The sequence below is a fragment of the Pseudorasbora parva genome, chromosome 13 (genome assembly GCF_024679245.1).
Source record: "Pseudorasbora parva isolate DD20220531a chromosome 13, ASM2467924v1, whole genome shotgun sequence".
NCBI classification, from domain to species: domain Eukaryota; kingdom Metazoa; phylum Chordata; class Actinopteri; order Cypriniformes; family Gobionidae; genus Pseudorasbora; species Pseudorasbora parva.
In genome coordinates, this window is record NC_090184.1 from 34,122,809 (window position 1) to 34,146,316 (window position 23,508).

The following is a 23,508-nucleotide window of genomic DNA, read 5'->3' on the forward strand; positions in this document are numbered from 1 at the left end:
AAATAGCCAGACAGCGCATTTTGTCCGTTATTTCCGCGCATCATTACTTTGTTTTGATTCAATCTGCAATTAAATCAAGCACTCTGGGATTATGAGCACTGTTGCTGCTCACCATGGAAACCAGAGTTAATTCAATATGTGAAGGCTGCTTAAGTCAGTGCAACATTTCTGCAAAGCACATAGCAACACCAGACTGATGGCGAGGTGATGCAGGCCTGTTATCTGTAACCACTAACCAGTAATCTTTGGAAAGGGGGGAAAAAAAAGAAAAAAATCTAGGTGATATCCATTCTCTACTCTACTGTGATGGCTGGCCCACTGCAAACAGATCTAAATTAATTTCTATAAATAGACTTCCAGAGAAAAGAGGGGTCTTGGACCTCTCCTATAATGACATACTGGTGCAAGGAGAGGAGCAACAATTATTTCTGAGCAAATGTTGACTCTACCACGCACCGGTGCATATTTATATTGTTCCAAACGTCTGGCATAGTTTTGGAATGTAATATAAGAGGCAGTTTGAGAATAGACTATTAAATTAGGGTTAATAATATGTATTACATTAGGTAGTCTATATTTTAAGTCAGCATTTCATTAAATGCAAAAACATCAGTCAAAAGACTCAGGCTCAGAACATAGTCAATGCAAGTACTGGAATGCAAACAACTCTCGCTAGTAAGCACTGAATTCTCAACACTGCCACAAGGGGCACCTGACTTCAGAAAGGGGTTTTGCTAAGTTTTAAAGGTACAAAATATAAGATTGGATTGAAATTTCCAAAAAACACTAGAACAATTTTATATATTTTGTTGACTTGTTTACTTCCAGTATCCCAAATGTTTCGAAGAATGTTTCAATTTAGAGAAATAAGCAATTTTAAACCAGGACAGGGTCCATGTCCGTGAGTCGGTAATCAATCAATAAATGTACCCATATAGTGTTACCTTCGATTTCCGGGTTTTTTTTTGTTTTGCAACTATTCTTCATAGTTATCGCTCTTGTTTTTTTTTTTACCTCTTAAAACCCGGGTTTGGTCTAGACAAAGTTGTTGCTACTACTTGCGACTATGGCCGCAGTTGTGACATAATGTTGTTACAATGTATCATATTTCATGTTTACAAGGAAAAATATTTTTTAAACGCTACCATTCTAGAATGTTCAAGATGCCAACATTCTTAGCACATAAAGTCTTTCTCTTGGTACCTAATGAAGCATCACCAAAACATCTTGAATTTTACAGCAAATATAGGTGTGATCTGGATCCCATTTACAGCATTCATCCTTATCCCCGACTAATCACTGAATAAGGAAACCACAAGCACAGACCACGTGTACCTCAAGGAAATGAAGCCATTGCTCAGTTTTGACATAAATCTAATGTGGTAAGAAGGCAGGCAGTCGTAAAGAAGCTGTGATTTGTCAGCGCAAAGGTTATTCTGTCACACCTCCCTCCCCCAAAAACACATAAGGGAACAGACAGGTTGACATTAATGTTGTCTCTATTCTCCCTGGATTAGAGTGTCAGTCCGGCAGGAGCAGAAATAAATAACCCACAGAACTAAAGCAGGGGGCTAATTCTGTATGTGCAGAGGAGGAGGTAATGCAGCACCAGACATTTATCAGCTATTCGGAGACGAGAACCGAAAAAGACTGAGTTGGCAGAGGGCATGATCTCTTTATGGACGATTTCAGCTGATTTCAGTCTTCCACTATTGGTTGAGTGGGAAAACAAAAGAACACTGGGAAAATTAAAAATTAATTAATTTAAAATTAATTTAAAACACAAGTGTCGTACCTTTGCCTGGTGGACTGGGGGTTTTGATGTCTGCATTATTGTGAATGAACATCCCCACATTAGTATGGAGAGCAGTCAATCAGCTCCATGGGCGTCATGCCGCCTTCATATTTTAATCAGGCAATTAAAAAAAAAAAGCCAGCTAAAATCCTCCGTGCTCTCAGAGCTGGGGAGGTGCACATCAATTCTTCCTCTGTGAGTGATCCGTGCTTTTCTGTGTTCATTACTCAATATGCTGAAAAACACTCCACCCACAAACAATCATTCACACATACAACAAGATAAAGCTATATATTATGATATACCATACACAACATTACACATTTGCAGATTCAATTTGATTAAATTATGACCCCGATCCAGAAACCCTTGATTCGATTCAAATAAATTACAATTCATTTAGGATTTTTCTTTGCCCTTTTGCTTGCATGAAATAATTATCTCAGCTATTTCTGTAAATTAAACAGTGAATCTTCTAAATCAAAATATTAATAAAATAAAAAAATACAACATGTTCATGTACACGTGAACTGTGTAGTTCAATTGCATCAAGTTCATTCAGTCAAGGATTTGACATATTAAAACAAAGACTCCTGAGTTCATGATACACTTATACATTAAAAGGAGTGAATATATATTTCTGATAGGTAATCAGACTGCACAATACTAGGTGGACAAGTCTTTTTGGTCTGATTACATGACTAATACTCACAATACTCTACTGTACATCCAGCTTTGGCAGCGCAATGCAGCTGAAAAGAGCAAACAACTGATCTTGGGATTTTAAAGTCGCTGTAAAGTCAAAATTGAATTTATTTGGCTTTTAGTATGAATAGCCTTACTGTTATATATAAGCGAGTGTGCTCCAATGACAAAATTCACATTTAGAAGTGCTTCAAATTTCTTACTTCCGCCAATATGATCAATGATTCAGATTTTCTGTCCAATCAAATGCTCTCTAGAATCTAAAAGCATCCTGCCCCTTACATTATAAATGACGCTGAAGCTGTGGCTAAAATTCGTTACTTGCTCACACATTTACTATTTTATATATGGTGAATTGCACATAATGCACTATATAGGGGATATGTAACAATTCAGACAGTGTGGATATGCTTTCCATAGAGGTGAATGAAATCTAGTTTTACGTCATGTGAACCGCTGCGGGGTGCACACAGTCTGCTTCGGACACCATAGCGGATCATATACACGAGTCGGCAAAGACCACAAAACGTACACAGAATGCTGTATTTTAAAGCGATATGGAGGAGATTGAGAGGAGATACTATTAGAGAACTGTGAACTGTGATATAAACAAAAAGCTATTGGCTATTTTTAAAAAGGGGAGGAGCTGGTCAATATGTCACGCCCTGTCTTCCTGTTTCAGTGGAAATTACGTCTACACATTGAATAATGCTGTGCGTTTCAAGGCACTTTAGTGGGCCTTTAAGAATTTACATTGAGATCAAATAAAGATCACGATTAATTGAAAAAATATATATATTACCCAGCTTTGAATAATAATATCTACTATATACCACTAAATGACTAAACATAACCCTCACAGAAATAGGCCAATTTATTTTTCACAGTATTTGTGAACATCTGTCCTTCACAAGTATAGCCAAACACTAAACCACACCGCAACAATTACATATGCAAAAACCAACAATTACATATGCAAAAACCAAAACCAGGCAAAGAAACACGAATACACAGTCAATATATATATATATATATATATATATATATATATATATATATATATATATATATATATATATATATATATATATATATATATATATATATAAACAGTCAATATAATGGGATCAGAGCACATGTGCTGTCAAACTATCTCTACATAATTAAAAGGTCACGTTTAGGAGAGAAGCAAGCCTGAAGAAAGGTGAACCTGTCTTAAATACCAGCATCTCTTTCTTGTTCTTGGCCAACCCAGCTGCATCACCTGCTTGTCTTTCCTCTTTAAGATGCAGTAAACAATTTTCAAAAAACTGAAAGTGAATTAGACCAAGCAACACAACCAACAAGGCCAACCAGTAGGAGGGGACATGTCCACTTATGGAGGAGAAGAGTGAGAAAAAGAGAGATTTGAAGAAAGAGATGGCTGAGAGACATTACAAAAGAGAAAGGGTCAGAGGAATATCACTGGAAAAAGAAGAGCTGTGATCAGGCAAGAGCTTAAGAACCTGCTGTGATAAATTAGAAAATCTTTCCAGCGCTGGAGAAGGAGTGAGCAGGCCTAAAAATGGACGCAGAGGTTGCGTTTTTTCTTCTCCATAAATGAGTTACATTGATTTTGATTCTGATGCTGTATACTGTAAAAAGAACAAAACGCTACAGAAGCCGCACTCAGTTTGACTGAACTACAGGTAGGCTACTATTTATATTCATCAAATCGCTCTGACATCTGCCTTATAATAAAAAATGACATTGTGTCGGAATACAGACAGGCTATTCTTTACCTTTAGACTTTTATGTGAATGCCATAATACAACTTACCAACATAAACTAATATTCAAATCAAAAACAAGTTTGATAACAATTTCTATGAAGACTGCAATACAACAACTTGGCTGGTGGTTGTTTGTTTGCGCAATCAATGGCGACGGGGCATGTTTCAAGGAAACCTGTTTAGAAACGGTTCTTGTCTTTGCATATCCAGTAGGTGGGACAGAAATTCATTTTTTTTAACTTAAAAAGATGATTTAACTTAGAAATAGCCAATGCAAAATACATACACAAAAAATCTTAACGTATTCTTTAATTTATTTATTATTCAAAATTATTATTCAAAAATCTTTTTTTGTATTAATCATAATTATATTATTGTATTAGTATTATTATTATAGTACTAATCATAAGTATTATTATTGTAAGTCATTGTGAAAAAAAATGAAAAAAATAATGCATTATAATACCAATACACTTAAAATGCATTAAATGCTTCATGGAAAGGGAGCCTTTCCAAATACTTTTGTCTGGATTATTATTTGATATAAATGATCTGCAGTTTAAGCGAAAATATAGACTCCAACTGATATATCATATGGATAAGTATCATTTGTAATCTTGTATATTCTCTATGGTTGCAAATAAAGGAATAAAAGGATCAATCTCTAAACATTTCCGGGAATGAGCCTTTGAGTGTTTTCAGAAGAAATCGAACAGTTGAAGTGGAAGATATATTGCATTCAAAATGTCATCCACCACATAGTGAGCACTCAGAGCAGAGAGAGCGGCGCCTAATATATGACACAGCACGTACTGAGGCGGCGGGCACAGGTCTCATCTGCAGCACTGCTAAAGGATTTTTCCTCTTCAATCGTTACCTGGTGCTCCTCACAATAAACTTCATTGAGCCTTGACTTTAATTGTATGGGATTCTCAAAGCACAGCTGACCCATCAATGTTTCTTGTTATGAGCAGCAGGAAGGAGGCTATTATTTTAATTTTACACAGATATTTGTTTTAGTCATACAATGTTCTATAAATGTAGTCATTATTTAAACATTTCTCATTAATTAATTTCACTATGGCTGAAATGGCATATTTTAATCAACAAAAATGTATCAAACATTTGATTAAAAAAATCAGTAGAAACTGTTATATTGTGAAATATTATTACAATTTAAAATCTCTGTTTTCTGTTTCAACATGTTTTAAAAATATAATATATTTCAATGATGGTAGAGCCGTCAAGTTCTTCAGTGTCACATGATCCTTCAGAAATCATTTTAATATGCTGATTTGCCGCTCAAGAAACATACACAATTAGCCTAGAAATCTAGACTTACCCTAGCGGCGGAAATCTAATCTGCAGCGAGTGTCGTCTAGCAACTCTCAATACACTTCTGAGCTGTAAAAGCTAAACTCTGGACGGGCCAATCACATCGTGTATAGAGACGGTGGGCGGGGCTTAACATAATGATGGCCGAGTTGCACTTGCGTGCTTCTAGTAAACACAGAAACTGGCGAACGGCGCTCTTTCGAATCAGCTTTGACCGCGACTCTGGAAGACTTGGAGTTAAGCTTTTCTCTGAGAAAAGAACAAAGAACGGCACTGAAGTCATTCTTAAAAAAGGGAAGATGTGTTTGGAGTTTTGCTGACCAGATACGGCGAAAGTTTAATCTGTCAACGAGCTCTGCTTCACCTTCGTTGATCTGGTTGGTTGTAGCGCTATCCTATCGCGTGCAGAGGGAGTTTGAAAGACAACCGTTTATCCCGCCCCTCGGATTGAGCCCTGTCAATGGTGAGTTTCCAGACCAAACATCTTGATGTGGGTCTGGCTTGTCAGGCTAATACACAATGTCATTATTATTATAATTATTTTTGTGGAAATCATGATACACTACTAGCATTCAAAGGTTTGGGGTAAGTAATACATCAAAAATTAATACTTTAATTCAGCAAGAATGTGTTAAAAAATTATCAAAAGTGACCGTAAAGATATTTATATTGTTACAAAAGATTTCTATTTCAAATAAATGCTGTTTATTTGAACATTCATTATCAAAGAATCCAGAAAAAAAATGTATCACAGTTTTCACAAAAATAGCAAGCATGCAAAATGGTTTTCAGCATTGGTACAAATAAGAATAATAAAAACTGAGCACCAATAATAATTGAGAACACAATCAGCATTTTACTATGATTTCTGAAGGATTATGTGATATTGAAGACCTTGAGTAATTATGTAAAAAAATTCAGCTTTGACAGACATCACATAAATAAAGAAAGTAGCTATTTTAAAGTGTAAAAATATTTTACAATATTACTGTTTTTACTTTGATCAAATAAATACAGCCTTGGTGACAATCTTTTTATATATATTTATATATCTATATACACATACAATTCATAAATCTAATCAAGGGGATAAATTAGCTTACAACGTGGCCACAAAATTACCAGCTAAATTACCATTACAATTTAATTCGTCCTGTTTTTATAATCGTTGACAAAAAACAACAACTTCTTATCAAAATTTTAAGAGGTTAACATTAATAAGCTTTGACCAAAATAATGATGCAATTGTTGAATTTGTCATCAGAAAATATCTTGAACTGCAAAGATTTGATATACTATGGGCTAAAATTAAGCCGTCTGTGTTCTGTATTTAATACATGTCCTACGGAACCATCTTCCAAAGGTCACAAAATTAATAACTACAATCAAAGACTTTAAGTCCTCTCAAGAATATGGCTGAGTAGGTGTACTTCTAAGTATTTCATCTGAAATGAGTGGAAAGTGGTCGGTAATGAGATGTAGAAAATGAACTGAGAGCAAAGATGAGGGTATATTTGTATATTTATACAGTGCAGGGATAGACTAAAATGTAATGTCTCTGCGAGGGATGACTAACAGGTTTCAAGTGCAGCGAGAAGCATGAAGATTGGACGATTAATCAATACCACAGGCAAAGGATTTCTCAGAGATTAGACATCCCACATGCACAGGGATGTCAGCATGGAGCAGCAACGAACTACTGAGAAAATGAACATGGATGAAAAGGAAAACCTTCTCAATCTGTCGGTTTGAAATGTGATGGAGTCCACAGAGTTCACCCAATACATGCACTGAAGCATTTAAATATTGAATCTGACAAAGCACACGATGTGAGTTCTTACTTTGAAGAAAGCTTTGTGTGTACGTTTGTTGCTTTGACGTATATCTACAGCTGTACAGTTTGTACTAGAACCTGGAGAGACTTAGCATTTTCAAAGCATAGACTCCGTAAAGGGGTTTTTAATATAGTGGTTTTGAAGTACAGTATGTCAAATAGAATCTGTAAAGTAATTTCAAAATATAAAAATATTTAAAAATCTCTGTTATTCGTTTGAAGACATTGGCATTGGTTTCCACCCCTCACAGGACTCTTACAGTCATCTTTGAAGGACACTTAATGTCACACTAGATATTGACACAGCCATGACTCCCAGAGATTCACTTTTAGGATTGCAAGCTGGGTGTGGGAGGACTGTGTGGGCAAGTTTGTTTTATTTTTTATTTCTTTATTTATTCCTTGTGAATCTTGAATAAATGGGCTAGTATGAAAGTATGAAAATAGCACCAACACTACAGCCCACTTTCAGTGAGCAGAACCAGGAAGAGTTTGAGTAGGACAAACTTAAATTAAACTTAAGTTCACAGAACTGATATATTTTAAGTAGGGCTGTCAAACAATTACATTTTTTAATCGTGATTAATCGCATGATTATCATGAGTTAACTCGCGATTAATCACAATTTAATCGCAGATTTTTATTTGTTGTAAATGTATCTTAAATTAAGTTTGAATTAAGTTTTTAATACTCTAATCAACATGGGTATATGGACAAATATGCATGCTTTATGCAAATGTACATTTATTATTAGTGAAACCATATAACACTTATTCAATAATAATCAATAAAACAGCATGAAGACTAGACATGTATCAAAGGTCATAGATGTTTATCAAAGAATTTGTTCATGTCTCTTAAGCCTAGCTTAAAAATTCAGAATAAGCAGGGATTTCTCTCAATATAAATAAAGGTATTACTGGCAGTTTAGTTCAGAACAGGGCACAGTTCGTATGAAAAACTGGTAATGTGAAAGCTGTCATGCGGACCTGTGAGCACACCAGTACCACACCATACCCGGAGGAGGTCCATATTCCACGAGTACGACTATAGTGTGGCCCCTTTAAGAGAGGTGCGCTCTCTATTGAACTGCCGGTATTTTGCGTGTGCGCGCCGAACTATGCCTCGATTCACGTGAACAGTGTGAAGAACACGGACTCGAGAGCGTTCTTGTTCAGAAGAGTAACCTGTGCATTCGTTTTAGCCGATTGTAATGCATTTAGTTCAATATAACACATGTACTGTAAGTGGTGATGTGTCAATGATTTACCTCAGACATGAGTGAGAGTGAGCTTCACGCATCGCGCTCGGACTGCAGAGAATGTGCTCAATGTAAACAGACTTTTCTTCCGACCTGGTGTCTAATATGGTTAAACAGAAAATATGGTAGCTTATAGGCAATAACTGCACTTTTGGTTTAGAATATAAATGATAACCATTCTATTTCCCAATTAATGTTTGCTGCTGCATCCTTTCCGTCTATGGCTTATCCAGATTTCTCCAACTACGGGCTATGATCAAACAGAAAATGCGCGCGGCGTTAACACATTTAGTGCCGTTAAAATGAATTTGCGTTAACGAAAAAGGACCTTTGGGCCGCGCGACAAGGAAAAAGGACCTTTGGACTTCTGGACGCTCCTATGTCTCAGTCCGGATTATTCGCCGAGGACGTCAGCATGGTAGTTGACAAGTTCATCCATTCCTGCGCCAAAGACCTCACAGATGTCTCAAACTGAAGTGGCCCGGAATCAGGCCCCCCCGCTCCGGCTTCCCAGAGTCATTCCTGACCCTCTGGTCAGAAAAAGGAGAGCAACGTCCGACGTACGGGGCTGGGTCAGACCGTGCAAGCGTTTCTGCCCGCCCCTCGGGTTGCTCACTGAGTCCAGTCCCGTCACATTCGCCGTTCAGCGCGTCTGGATATACGGGGTTTACTCAACCCTTTACACCTCTGGTGTAATAGACTTTCTTGGGGCTGCCCATTTTATGGGAGACACAGTCGGTTTTCTCCATGGGACAGCCAACCTTCATTCATCTACCCAGGTCAGGGAAGTTCTCACTCTGCATCCGGACGCCAAGGGCTCTACGTTGCGGCCAGATATGCCCCCTACCGAGGTTCAGCCCATCAACTCAGCAAAACAGGTATGCACCTCACCACTCCGCTTCATCTGTCTCACTTCTTTCACAAGTGTAAGCGTCTGCGTTTGCATGATTCTTTCAGGCTACATGCTTCAAGTTTTGCCACAGAGATGGAGATGTAGAACTGCCACAGGGACATTGTGCTTCGCCATGTCCAGTCTCTTGGCCTACGAGTGAACACAGACAAGAGTGTTCTCACACTGTCCCAGCAGACCATCTTTTTAGGAGTCTGTCTGGATTCCGTGTCAATGCAGGCCTGTTTGGCTCCTGCCCGAATTTCCAGCATCAAGACATGTCTGGCCCGCTTCATGCTCGGCCATCATGTGTCTGTCGGGACCTGTCGCAGGCTTCTAGGTCTCATGGCCGCAGCGTCCCAAGTGCTTCCTTTGGGTCTGCTTCACATGAGACAGTTCCCAGTGCTTGCTTTGGGTTTCCCTGAGCCCTCCAGTCCCGTTGGGACTGGATGCGTTCGCTCATCCTTGGCCAAAGCTGAAACTTTATGCTTTTCCGCCCATCAAGTTGATTCCGGCGGTCCTGCACAGAGTACGATAGAGCGGTCTCTCTCTCCTGCTGGGGGCACCATTCTGGAAATCCCATATATCTTTTTCAGAGCTGATTCCTCTTCTGGACTCCCCTCCCTGGGAGATTTCGGTCAGGGAAGACCTGTTGTCCCAGTTTCAGGGCAGGATCTGGCATCCTCGTCCAGAAATTTGGAAGCTGTGGGTGTGGCCAATCAAGGGCCGCCCACTATGAGTGTTGGTCTTGCTGCAGATGTTCAGGAGACAATTGATAATGCTAGAGCTCCCTCTACTACAAAGCTCTATTCCTCAAAGTGGGGAGTGTTTGGGACATGGTGTTCAGCTCGTGTAGTGAACCCAATTAACTGCCCTGTTGGCTCGGTACTGGAGTTCTTACTAGAGAAGTTTGCGGCCGGTGCGGCGGCGACTACACTTAGGGTTCATATAGCTGCCATGGCTGCTCATAGGGAGATGGACGAGGTTCCTCTGGGGAGACATAGATTGGTTTCGTCCTTCATGAGAGGGGTCAGGCGCCTGAGACCAGTACTCCCCCCTGGTTTTCCTCCTTGGGACTTGTCAGTTGTCCTGGAAGAATTGTCGGAGCCTTTGGAGTCAGCACCAGTACGGATTCTGACTCTAAAGGTGGCTCTTTTGTTGGCTATGACCTCTTTGAAGTGAGTAGGGTTTCCAGCTCTCTCTGTTAGCGAGACTTGTTTGGATTTTGCTCATGGTTAAGGTTTCTTTAAGACCCAGGCCGGGTTATGTGCCCGAGCTTTTGTCAACCTCTTTTCGTTCGCAGGTCACCGTCCTCCATTTTCATCGAGTGAACCTATGAAAGAGAACGTCTCAGGTTACTTACATAACCTATGTTTTCTGAATAGGGAACGAGACGCTGCGTACACTGGCAAGCTCCGTGCACTGCCGTGCACTGCCGACAAGCCGCCTTTTTCGTCAGAGAAATCTGGAGATGTCGCACGCATGCTAGTATAGGCTCAAGATGTTGAGCGAGGGGGTGGGGCAGCGCTGCGCCATCAGCCAATGAATTGCCATGATTCTATAAGGGCTTCAGAAAATCAGCCATGCAAGGCGCCATCCAGCTCGTCGGGAGCAATTGGGGTTAGGTGTCTTGCTCATGGACACCTCGACACTTGGTCATGTGGAACCGGGGAATGAACCACCAACCTTCCGGTTTGTAGACAACCTACATGAACCACTGAACCACTTCCGCCCCTTCACAGGGATACAGGGAATCCTCTCATTTGGTACATTATTATAGAGGTTAAAATTAACAACAGATCCCAAAATATTATATTAAACTATTGTTTATTTTCAGATATAATTACACTTGAATGAAAAGCAATAGCAAACATTAGCATCTAAGCAGAGACAGTAAATGCTGCACTCTTCTCCACAATGGTAACCCACAATAATTTCAATTGTTCTTATTCTTCCAACATAATTGAATATTAAACTAAATCAAGTCTCCCCTATCTCATTTTGCTCAAAATACATAACAAAAACATTACATATTAAATAACATTTACTCTCTCTTAATTTAGCCATGCATGCTTAGTTGTCACGGTACAAAAATTTCAGTAGTCCCTCCAACGCGTCTGTACCAATACCAGTAAAATTTTACAGTTCTCAGTACCATTTCCAGTACCAGAGCAACTTCTGTTGGTTATCACTGCCAATCAATGCAGTTTTTAATTCAATCACGCATTTAATTATGGTTGTCAATCCATAAACTTTGCAGTGTACTTAACAGCATGAAAAACTTGTTTTAGGATGGAGAATGGGTAATTGAATGGGTAACATAATGCAAGAGAAGAGCTATCCACTAAGGCTGTAAATCTCTAAAGTGCAAGCTAACTGAATTCTGCACTCTTGCGAAAACTCATTATAATAAAAATGAGTCTTAATTGTATTATGAATATCTTGTTGACATCGTGTTTACACTTTGTGCAGCTCACACTGAACAGAAAAAAACCTCAAGCATTTTTGTGGTGTTATGCAGATTCTAACTTATGGAATAGCACATCTGATAGTCCATTGCGCTCACGCAGTCAGAAAATATAATTGTGACTGGCTACATTGCTCAACGATTGTAATAACATGCAGTCAACAGAAAAATGTGACACTCACGAGTGCTCAAAAGAACACGAACAAGTCTTTTGAAGACAGCATCTTTCAGCGCATAACAAATATATAGCACTCTATACTACCAGTACCGCAGAAATGCATCAGCTCAGATCTTAATGACTTCATAAGACATGGAATGCAACATAAGTTAATACTTTTATACTGTTTTCGGTCAGTTTTTGCAATAAATACCTGTGACTGTACTTTTATTTGCCTGTTACGTGTTTTATATTGTTTAGAAGTGGGTAGGTTTAGGGTAGGAGTTGGGTTAGTTTCTCCAAAATATAAAAGTAGCCTACAATTTTACAATTATTTCTGTATTTTTGATCAAATAAATGCAGCCTTGATCAGCATAAGAGTCTTCTTTCAAAAATAAATAAATAAATAAATAAATAAATATATATATATACATATATATAACATTGCATTTTGTCAAAATTATATTATTCAAAATGTTAAAAACTATAGCATATATTAAAATATATGCTATAAAAATATCCAATATTAAATATTACAAATATTGCTAATCTTAGCTGCTAATCTTGAGGCAAATAAATCTTCTGATTTGGCATGAAACAGACAGCATCATGACTGAAGTGCTCCATAACAAAACCTGGTAAACGTCCAAACGCTGCAACACCTCCCAAGTGCAGGATACCATGATATGACTCTGGAATGATGACCGGAAAGCCCAGAATTACGTATGCATCATTTCCATTTCAAACAAAATTTTACCTTCATTTCAGCAGGCCCTGTTCAGCTCAGGTCAGTGCACAAGGATAAATAAGGAGAATCTCTAGCAATGATAGGAACAAAGGTTAGGTTGGTTTCAATCAAAGCCTTGCTTTTCATTTCTGAAATGAAAAGAACAAAGGGCCGAAGCAGTGGAGGGACACTGCAGCTCATTAGACCACGGCTTAATCAGTTCTCTAAAAAGCTTTGAAAGCGCAGCGAAGCATCTGGGTTGCAAATGCCCTTCCCTTTTCCTGCTCACATTGATTCATTATTTTCTCTTTTCAGGCAGATCTCGCTACCCCAATCTTGTGCCAAGCCCAAACTCGCGCACAAAGCCTCACTGTTCCTTCTTAGAGACCTTCAGCTTGTGATAACCACACTGAAAATCGAAACACAGTTTAAGGATCCTTAAAGCACAAAGAAGTGGATGGCGACCTCACAGAATCGATAGCGTTGTTATGCTGTGGCCATGGAAACTGACTCGCTCTCAGACTGTAGTTCATCTGTCTCTGTTTGTTTCAGAATGACTTTAATTCTATTTGGGATTAAATGATTGGTCTGCAAGTTAATTCAATTGATTAATAATTTTGAGGAGATGTAATTTAGTGTTTCCTCTGCTCAAATCAGACTTGCCGCTCATTACTGGGCAAATTATACATGTGAAAAGATGGGGAAAATGAAGGAAAAGTCATTTGCATAATTACTGCTAATAAACACGTTGCACACTGCAGATGTGTGAAATGATTAGCACATCGTATCATGTCTGCAAATCAAAGAAACACATGTCTATTGCCATTTCCATCAGATGTGACATTCATCAATATAAGTCCTCTATCTATCATCCATCCATTGACTGAAATAGTATTTTCTTGTAAAAAAAAAAAAAAAAAAAAAACTCCAGTAATAATAATGTGGGTTTTTTTTTTACAACTTTGAAAAATCATTATTTAAAGTATATTTAACATGGTATATTGACTTAAATGCAGTGGCCATGGTTAAAAACACAATAGTATGGCTGAAGTTGTCCGTTTGTGTGTCTACAAAGAACAACATTTTAAAAAGAACAGACTGTATTCAAATGATGGATATTCATTAGCTAAAAGTATTTTATTGCACAAAACCATCATTGCAGTAAATATTCATATTCCTCACCAAGAAAAAAATACAGAGACTTATGGATTATTCATAATAGCAGGTACAATGCTCACAGCACGTGGTTTGACAAAACACTAATTGTTTTTATTTATTTCAATTTTTTTTGCTGAAGTCTGTGGTTGTGTTTCACAGCTGGTGCTTTGCAGCTGTGCTTTTAAAAAAAAGTGAAAAGTGAAGAGACAATTTAATATCCGAGATAAACTGTTTTCCAATAAACAGGCAACAATTAGTAGGTGAACGTGTAATAGGTGAGGGTATCGTGATTGAGTGTAAAAGGACCATCCCCTGACATGAAGCAAAGACCTCATTGGCTCACCAATTTGTGCCAAATTTCTAGGGCTGGTCCTAATACAATTTTTTATTTACTTCGATAGCATTCAACAGAGAGGGGGCTTCGGAGGGAGGAAGGGCGCTGAACATATTCTTCTCTCTAATAAAGGCAGGAATCTCAAGATTATCAGCAGCGTGCCTCATGCAGACAGTAACAAGCTCCTATATTTCGTGGTAGATTAATTTAGATTGATAATAACAGGTAATAGGCTTGCTGCGATAGTCAGTGTTAGTGTTCAGGCATAACACCAGTAACAATAGTTGCCCACTGCGACTCCGTCCCATCGTCATTTTGAAATTTTATAGAAGTAAAAATTTAACTACAATTAAAAACTGAATGTGCAGCCTGAGCCAAACGAGAGTCCCAGCACAGACCAGCAGCCAGTCAGATCTCATTCATCACGAGAGTGAGGAGCTAAAGGACAAGATGATTGCGGAAGATTTGATTTCAACACAAAATGCAAAAGGCCTATTTAAAGGAGTTTGTCATAGTACTGTTTTGTTGTTGTGTTTCTCATGAACCCAACATTCAAGCAACCCGCCTCCAAATTGGTGCTAATTCTAAACCAAAACTAAAATGCGCACGGCCACTGTAATGTGACAGTGAGGGCCATCACATCCCTAACAGGTAAAAAGGCGAATACATTTTGATTCTATTATTCTATTTTCCACAATGTCAAACCAACACACTTCAACCCAAAATGCAAGCTCATGCATTCCATATAATCACATGTATTAGTTGTTTGTTATAGACCGAGAATACTCAGTTGCAGGAAACGCTAAGAAGAAGCAAATATATTTATTAAGTATAACGAGGCTGTGTTCCTATTCAACAGTCCATCCTATTAGAAATTAAAGATAATTGTAAAAAAAAAAAAGATTGTATTCAAGCGCAAATGAGAACCGTTTCGATGGGAATCGCGGATTTGTTTAAAAAAAACGAATATGCGAATCCCAAAATTGAAAATCAAACATCAACCCACCAAACGAATATTTAAATATTCTGGTTGAGCCCTACAAATTTCAAAAGAGAATTATCAAACAATTGAAGAATTACATTTCTCTATGCAAGACTGCAAAGTATTTAGGTCTTTCACCATCTACCATACATAAATATTCTGAAAAGATTCTGGAAATCCAGAGAGAAATCAGTTTGTGTAGGACAACGATGACCATAGACGTCTTGTATCAGGTGAGATTGGGCAAAAATTCCACATGCAAAACTTCAACAATTTGTATCCCCAATTCCCAAACATTTAAAAAATGTAAGTAACAGGAAATGTGATATGGCACAGATGCACTGTAAAACTAATTCAGGTCTCCAAATGAAAATCAAATTTTTTTAGTTGGCCAAATTTAATTTCTGTAAATTAAATTCCAATTCACAGAAACTAAAAATTTAGATGTGATCAGTCACTAGAACATTTTCATTTGGAGACATTCATTTTTTTTTACAGTGCATGTAATGAATGGCAATATCCAAAATCCTTTTGGAGATATTTTTGGTCCCAATGAGGAAAATAGCTCATAAATCACTGATCTGTTTTTGAAAATGTAGCAGAAAGTTTTCTGTAATAGTAGGTTTATGGTTAGGGGGTATAAGTATATAGTTTGTACAGTATGAAAATGTATAATTTAAATTTTATTATATCACTTTTAACACATGTTTACTTTAATATTTAAATTCACAATATATGTTTTGTCATTTATCCAGACTCATTAGCACCCCCTTGCATCCAAGTGCAAATTGCACTAAACCACAAAAATCCCTGAAAAGTTGCACCTCTAAATTAATTCCCCTTTAAAGCACTGCGGCTAAAAATATTAAAGCTAGATTACCTCACTAATAGCACTAGTCAGATGGTGAACGTCTAGTCGACCCTCTTCCTGACCCATAACATGCACATGCACATGTAGATCATGTAGAACAATAAAGCAGCTGTGTACACTGACTTGTACTTGAATTAAACATAACAAATCTGAAGTGCTTGTTTATGTTGCGTTGCATCAGTTCACGGCATCTTATTTCTGTACAAAAGTCTTTGGCTTGCTGTTAACATGACCTTCTGTTGTCTCTGGCTGGTAGTCACCTCGTTGCACCTCCAGAGAAAACAAACGCTTTGATCAAGTTATTGCCTTCTGTGAGTAGAGCTCAAGCCTCCCACGCATCTCTGTACTGCAGGGTGGCTGGCAGAGAGCACTGCAACAATGTTGCATTTTTTCATCTTCTAATACCTCGGCGTTGCATGTACGCCTGCTATCTGTTCACTGCTGGTTGACTCGGGCACCTCAGCTGAAGTCCACCTCTTTCCACCCACACCTTTTTACTGCCTCTCCAGCACTTTTCAAACTTTTCCTCCAGCACGATGCACGCTCAACCTCTCATCCATATGGAATCAACGCTCTCAGCTATGCTGCTGCTGTGAAAGCTAACAGTGATTTCAGCAAAACTTATTCCACTGAAATGATGGAACTGGAACATGCGGCAGAATAGAAAAAAATCTGCGTGTGAGGCACTGCAGTGGTCGGTATGGGAGCTTCAGCTGTGGGGGTTGTTGGTATTATGGGTGAGCCACTGGGCTGATTGTGGATCCATTCTTGGAAAAGTAGGAGTTATAGGACTGGGAGATGTTCACCTCCCTTCTCAACCATGCTGGTAGTGGAGGAAAGATGGCAAAGAGTCTGATTTGGGTACATTAAAAGCAAGACAGTTTACTTAGTGGCCATCATATTTTTCTTCTCTAGTTCAAATTATGCACAAAACTACACGCACCTCATAAATGTGTCTGACTTGCTTAACTAAAATGCAAGACCTCATAATGATCCATACATCGCTGTGATTTTGCCAAGTAAGACATGTTCCTGGATCAATATATTTTGTTGATTCTGGAAAAAAATTCCTGTCCAAAAACAACCTATCCTTACCACTAAACCTAACCTGACCCATAACATCCCTAAAATCAGAGGTAAATGACAGGTGAAAAACACTGATGTAGAAGCCCCTAACCTTTGATTGGACCACACGGCCAGCCATCGCTCCCCACGTGCATCAATGAGCCTTGGCCACCCATGAACCAGTCGCCAGTTCAACACTGTTCCTTCCTTGCACCACGTTTGATAGATACTGACCACTGCAGACCGGGAACACATAAGCTGCAGTTTTGGAGATGCTCTGACCCAATTGTCTAGCCATCACAATTTGGCCCTTGTTAAACTCGCTCAAATCCTTATGCTTGCCCATTTTTCCTGCTTCTCTAACACATTGACTTTGAGGACAAAATGTTCATTCACTGCTTAATATATCCCGCCCACTAACCTGTTAGTGCCATGATGAAGAGAGAATCATGTTATTCACTTCACAATATATATGATCTGGATGTCAGTTATTAGCCATTTAAACAACAATAATCTGCATTTGTTACAAAAAATAAAATTAAAAAAATATTAATGAGAATAACAATTTCTCTCATTCTTTTTTCTCTATAGTGGTCCTTGTATGTTTCTGGTTCTGTTCTGCATGTGCTCTTTCCATCAAATCTGTGCAACTTGCAGTGCCTTTTACATCACTCTTCGCATTCTTCAGTTCAAGGCCACTGGAATTCTCTCAAACTTATTACTAAGGTAACTCACGGCGCTGGCGAGCAGGGAAGAAAGGGAGGTGATGGAATCGTGACTGTGTGTACTTCTGTGTGTTTGTTTTTTGTGCGTTCCTGTGTGAGCGAGAGCATGACTATGCCGGAGTGCGAGGGGGAGAGGGAGCGAGCGCAAAAACGAGTGCACAGCATGCATGCAGTGGTGCTGATGATCTGTATCGTACATTTGTAAAAAATATTTCTAGTTTGTTTCAGTGTTAGTGAGAGGAAATATAACAAGGGAACTTGATTTGAGGACGGCTGTAAACGTTGCATCCTCTCATCTTTTCAAACACGTACCCTGACTGTGTGAAGGGCTTCTTTTTATCACAGTAGGAATCCATGCTTATATAATGTAAACCATCTCCAGTCCAAATTACTTTGAATGAAAGATTCAAAAGCCCACTGTTATCTGAAAATAACGAAAAAAGGACCAACATTCGATGAACACTACCTCCTCAGCCATGATTATAAGAAACATAAATTGCCACCTAAGTCTATTAGGATTACCAGCATTTCCTAATGAGCAGTAAATTATTATTTAATTCTATCACCTGACCATCTGCGGTTACAATCAAGAAACATGTATATGGGTATACCAGTCTTATGTTTTACAAAATAGCAAAAAAGAAACAAAATGGTAATAAAAAGCTTAATATTGCCATTGCTCATTAAATGTAGCTTTTAGTGTCTACAGAGTGCCAAATAAGGCAAACAGGAAACAGAATTAAAAATTTAATTTGAATGTAAGGATGTAAAATTTAATTAAATTAAATTGAAATTAATATTATACAACAAAAGCCAAGTTAATCAAGACAAACTTTAAATGTTGTTTATCTGGTTGGTTAGATGGTTGTACAGAGAGAATATTTCTTAAAAAACATGAGTTCATACCCAACAACATGGAAAAACAGTAAAACATAGAAGTACATTTATTTAAAGGGTAAATAACGGACACAGTTTCTGCCAATCTCATGTTACTCTTGAGTACCTAGAGTAGTATTGCATCCTTCATATCTCCGAAGAATCTTTGGTTTTATCATATTTATAAAAGGTACATAACCTATGCTGTACAGATTCTTTCTGAAAACAGCCCAAGGCTTGCAGTGGGCGGAGCTAAAGTGTCACAAACAAACACCATATATCATGGCATTATCCCTGGATACCTTTCGTTTCACTCCATGTTCATGTTGTTTACATTGTATGAACTTATGCTCTGATTGCCAACAAAATTTGATGCAGTTTGATTCGCGTGCGGTTTCAACTTCTCGAAAGTTTCGGAAAAAACAAACACACCTGCAAAACTCTGTTGCTGCTCTGGAAAAACAAACTGCATCCACTTTGTACTTAACGCTAGGTTATTTGGGAAGGTGGACAAGGTTATCTTTCCCTCGCAATCAAAAACACGCTTCTTTGGTGACATTGTTCATTTTGTGGTCAAAAAACAAATGACAGCGCTGCCGTCGTCTTCCGTAACTCGAACAGCTCATTGCTGGGCGGGTTCTTGCTGAACACATACAGGGCAGTCATACAGGGCCATACTGGAAAAAACGTTCCGAAACTTATTCGAACCCTGAAGGAGTGTATTTGGCACAGAAATACTCCGTCATACGCCCAACTTAGTTTTTGAAAATGTGGTAGAGATTCAGAGTCCAGCAACGGGTCCAGGCATAAAAGTGGCTAAAACGGCTGGATTGTGACATTTATACAATTCACGGACGGGGATGCGGGTAGATAATTAATTCCGTGTGGCCTGGTAGTAGCGCGGATGAAAAATATGTGCAGTATTTCTGTGGCGAGGTGGACAAGCGAGCAAGAATGGGGCATGATGGCGATGAGCGTCTTGGAGGCATATAACGACACAATAAATGACGAAAGATCACCAGACCTGGATTTTATGTTGAGATGTGTTTATGTTTTATTATGTGTGTGCGTGGCAGTTAGGGGCTGCCCGCGTTACTTCCGTTTTGTTTGGTTAAAGTCTTTTAAATGTTCGCCAGTACCCGCCCCCAAATTACCACTTCACACCTACACGCAACAACGATATGCCATTTGACCCATCACGTCACAACTACTGCGACAGTTTGACCTTTGTTGATGCCTCGCGTAGCCCAGTTGGAGCGAGCTTTGCAGGAGTAGCAATGGATGAAGTAAAGTAAAGTTGGTGAGTGGAGTATATGAAATTGTTGATAACGAGTCTTTAAAGGCACTTTAGCCTGTTTCATTAGCCCATTCATGATGCTGTTGTGATGTTGAGAGAGGTCTAAGATAAAAAATAAAGCATTTTAATTTGAATGATTTTAGCGAGTTTATCGCCGGCACGGATCGGGTTACGGGCCAAATAGTAACGGGTCTGGGCGGGTGCGGATTTAATTTTGATATTTTCACGGGTCACGGGTCGGATCTGGTGCTAAACCTTGCGGGTACGGGCAGGGGCGGGTCTCCAAAAATGGACCTCTGCAGGACTCTGCACCGATTGAAATTTTCTTGGCTGATTCCAATTTCCGATTTTTTGTTAGTGAGATTAGCCAATACCAATTTTGCTGATTCCAATTTTCTTTCTAAGAACTATATTTGACATCATATACAAACAAAAATCCACTTTTTCTTCAAAACAATTTTTTTTTTAAATTATAAAATAAATTAGTAAACATTACAATAGTATCTTCTCTCACTTAAAAATTCACAAAAAATATGTGTTCTGTGCCAGGAAAAATGTGTTCTGTGCCCTTTTCTATTTTTCACTTGTCTTACAAAAGTAAAAAGATCCTATGAATGAACAAACCTGAAGTGTACAATACTCCTCCAAATAATAGTTCAGTAACTGGGTAATAAATGTTGCCAGCTAGGGATGTCACGGTACCAAAATTCCAGCAGATGGTACCAATACCATAACATTTTTATAGTATTCTGTACCAATTTCAGTGCCACAGCTAAATGTTTTTGCTAAATGTTGGCTGGCTCTGAGCTCTGGCCAGCTTTAGTTGTTTTATCTTTACAACCTTCTTCAAACTGGGCATGTTCCACGTGGTGATGGAGTTAAGTGTCTAATAGGGTTTGTAGGTTTGTCAAGTTTCACAAATGGCATAATTAGTGTCTTCTTTGCTCACAGTAAAAAAACTTCCATGCCAACAACATGTTTGCATGCGGCTGTGATTGTGAGCATGGCTGTGACGTCAACATTGCGGCTGTGCTCGCGCTCACAGTCGCATGTAGACGGTTCAGCTCAAAATCGGGGACACGTGATTGATCGCCGATCATGATACAGAAAATCGGCCAATTCCGATCCCTGGCCGATCAATCGGTGCATCTCTAAAATGTGGCCATGCTTAGCAAGAGAATCCAACTTTTTAAAAGTGTAAATAAATCAGAATGCAAGAAATAGCATTAGACCCCCTCCCCCTTTAAAATTCACCCTATGACCACTTAATTGGAATGCTGCAATAAAATAAAATTACTTAAATCGTTAAAAAAAAAAGAGAGTCATATCCAATATATTAAGACATAATGTGAAAATGTACTTGAAAATAGAAATGAACCAAGTCAGAGAGATTTCTATCTGAGGCCATCCTAGAGATCACCTCCCAATGGGCAAAACCTCGGGCTCCATTTCACTTGATTGATGGAACCATTTTCCTGTGCAGGAGCGAAATAATGGTGTTAAAAATGGCATCTGAATCCAACAGCTGTTGAGCAAAGTGATTTCGTATTCTACCATTTACACAAAACAGCTCCCACACCTTTCAAATGTGGGCCAATTAATCGCATCTGAAAAACAGCAGGGATTTTCTCTTTTTTAGATGGGTAACATTTGCAAAGGGATCTCTCGAGAGCAAAAATACAGATACATCAATAATGTCTAGCTGTCGTAGTCAATTGACAAACAAGAGGCACTTTCTACACAACAGCAATGCCTAATCGCACATGACAAGGGCATATTTCTCATTATCGACAACACCATGTACCTTTGACTTGGGATTCTGATTATGCATGTTATCACTACAAATTATGTCTGCACAAAAATGACATGTGCTTGAATTATGAGGGCAAATGCACAGAGCCATTTAAAACAGCTTTAATGAGCATAGACGCTGACACTTTGATTACACCCCTGTGGTTCTGAATGATGATATTCTCTAGAAAGCCATCTCTAACCAAACAAGCTGAAATACCCTGCATGAGCGCATCAATTCAGAGGTTTTAGAATGGCCAGAGCGTTTCTCTGACAATAAATTCTCGAGGTTGTGGATCAATACATGATTGCAAAAATTGTGAGAATGTGTGATTTCATTTGCATTACTCACCTTCAACTCAAAATGGACAACTCTTTTTTGAATATTGTACTTTATTTTCTTATTATACATGAATCAAAGTAACATCTCCCTCTTGCAACAACATCTCTTCTTTGTTTACTGGCACGAGCTTGGGACAACCTGTCACTCACATGATATCACAGCAACAGCAAACCACAACCATCCAATCAATTCCCAATCGAAAATTCCCAAGTCCTTGTTTTTTTTTCAGGAAGCCGTTTCATTCAGATATACGTCACAATTGTTTAAAAGTAAACAAAAGTTTACCACTACTTCAGCGTGCCGTATGCAGAGTTTCTCAAATCATTTAGTCCGCTTAAACCCGCCCCTGCAAGCCTCCATTTTTGAGTGGAATGACAACATCACAAAAATCCTGAAAATCCATTACAAAATACGGATGAAAATATCTGTAGCTACTACAGTTTTAGCGCAACGTGTGAAAAGGACTTTATCATTCTATACATATGAAATGGCACTGATAAGCATTTCCGCTTGGCACATCTCTCTGGTGTTGGATCGGAAATGGGAAAAAGGCTAAAGAATGCTACTGAAATTCTGTTAAATGTATTTCAAATTGGCTTGTGACAGTAATCCGGATATCGAGGGGGCAGGGAAAGGAAGTGTGAAATTAAAATTGTAGAAAGCAATGCAAAAATCCTTCCTGGAGCCAGTAATCTGACACATTCAACAATAATAACAAAAAAACAATTAGTTCCATCATTTCTGCTGGCAAGAAATTAGAAGATTAGGATATTGGAGGATGAAGCGCACTATGTAATAAGTCTTCCCTTGGTGTTCGCCTTTAGGGGGAAAGCTTGAAAGCACGTTTATGCAAGTATGATTTATTCAATAGTGGCCGAGAGCATCTGCCAGATGTTCTGGAAAGACCGGTAATATCAAAAGAGAACATGCACATTAATATTTGTTTGTTCGCACACCAAAAAGCGCGCCGGAGGGCTGAAAATGGCAGTCGGTACTCAAAGTGACGCAAAAACTAGCAGGCGACAAGTATGAAGCATATGGAAATTATTCCAAAAAACATAAACAGAAGAAAACTTCTCACGCATATCAACTGTTTGACAAGAGAATGCAACATGCGCATAAACG

General features: G+C 38.6%; 1 protein-coding gene across 6 annotated transcripts in view; it reads right to left on the minus strand.

Moving 5' to 3' along the window:
• LOC137038998 (3',5'-cyclic-AMP phosphodiesterase 4D-like) overlaps nucleotides 1-23,508 on the minus strand; it is a 181,629-nt gene that overhangs the window by 84,575 nt on the left and 73,546 nt on the right. The gene's annotated exons all lie outside the window — the stretch shown is intronic.